The sequence below is a fragment of the Pyxicephalus adspersus genome, chromosome 10 (assembly GCF_032062135.1).
Source record: "Pyxicephalus adspersus chromosome 10, UCB_Pads_2.0, whole genome shotgun sequence".
NCBI classification, from domain to species: Eukaryota; Metazoa; Chordata; class Amphibia; order Anura; family Pyxicephalidae; genus Pyxicephalus; species Pyxicephalus adspersus.
In genome coordinates this window covers 5606669-5607964 of record NC_092867.1, presented here as the reverse complement: position 1 = coordinate 5607964, position 1296 = coordinate 5606669, and positions in this window count along the sequence as shown.

Genomic DNA, 1296 nt, shown 5'->3' with positions numbered 1-1296 from the left:
TGAGCAGCCTGTAGAAGGGGATGTGGGTGACCCTATTTCTGAGAAGGGTTTATCACATTGTCCAGATTTGGGTAGAGCTTGGTGCAGAAGAGCGGCAAGAGAATTGTAAAACCCCAGGGAAAGACTAAAGAGATTTTAATAAAGAACAAAGGACCAGGGGCTGTGTGTTTCCTACACCATAGATAGGGGGCGCCGTGTGTGGAAGGAGACTGCACTGTATAGCCAGGATTGGAAATATCACATGGAAGACTTCCAGCCTATAAAGGTCATTTGGCTCTTTTTGGGCCATGGGTGTAGTGGTGGGACAAGGAGTTTTACCACTCAGGGCAAAAGGGCAAAATGTCCCCTACCTTCTTCATCCAAGAGTTCTGCCCTTTCTGAACCCTCTTGGCCCAGTTGAACCTGTGCCAAGATATTGAGTGATGTGCAGGGCATCAGAATGGTGTGATCTGGATGAGGATGGAGGAATTATTAAGAATATGATTGGTGGTTGTGTAGGGAATACAGAAAGGTTTTATTTCATGATAATTGATATTGAGCCATGTAGCCATTGAATGCCATCATGGTGTTTGCTCACCAGTCACCATCAAACCACAACTGCTGCCATCAGTACACATGGTCAGCACTGCATACACTGAATACATGTAAAATGAAGAGTTCACCATTATACAAGAATTGTATATCAGCAGTAACCTTTATTACTGTTTATTTACTGTATCCATTTGTATTACATCTTTCCAGATTGGTGCTCCATACATCTATATTCTACAGCCGTAGGGTGGCAATAATTATGTAATTTGCTAATGATTGGATTGTCCGTTTTTTATAGATCTAAGACTGATTTGTATCCCTATAAGCACTTATCTGGGCCATAGTTACCTTCTTGGAGTGTTTCTTAGTTTAGAATTGAAAATTAGTAATTTCCTGTAATATGTCCAGTGACCACCAGGGGTCACTATAAGTCATAGCCAGTGAATCAGCCTTTGCATTGCATTGCTTGGACATTGGGCAGTGTATGGTACTGTATGCATGGAATGTATGCACAGAGGGCAATGTATGGCACTGTATACATGGCATGTATGGACAGAGGGCAGTGTATGGCACTGTGTGCATTGAAAGTATAGACAGAGGGCAGTGTATGGTACTGTATGCATGGCATAAATGGACAGAGGGCAGTGTATGGTACTGTATGCATGGAATGTATGGACAGAGGGCAGTGTATGGCACTGTATGCATGGCAAGTATGGACATAGGGAAGTGTATGGCACTGTATGCATGGCAAGTATGGACATAGGG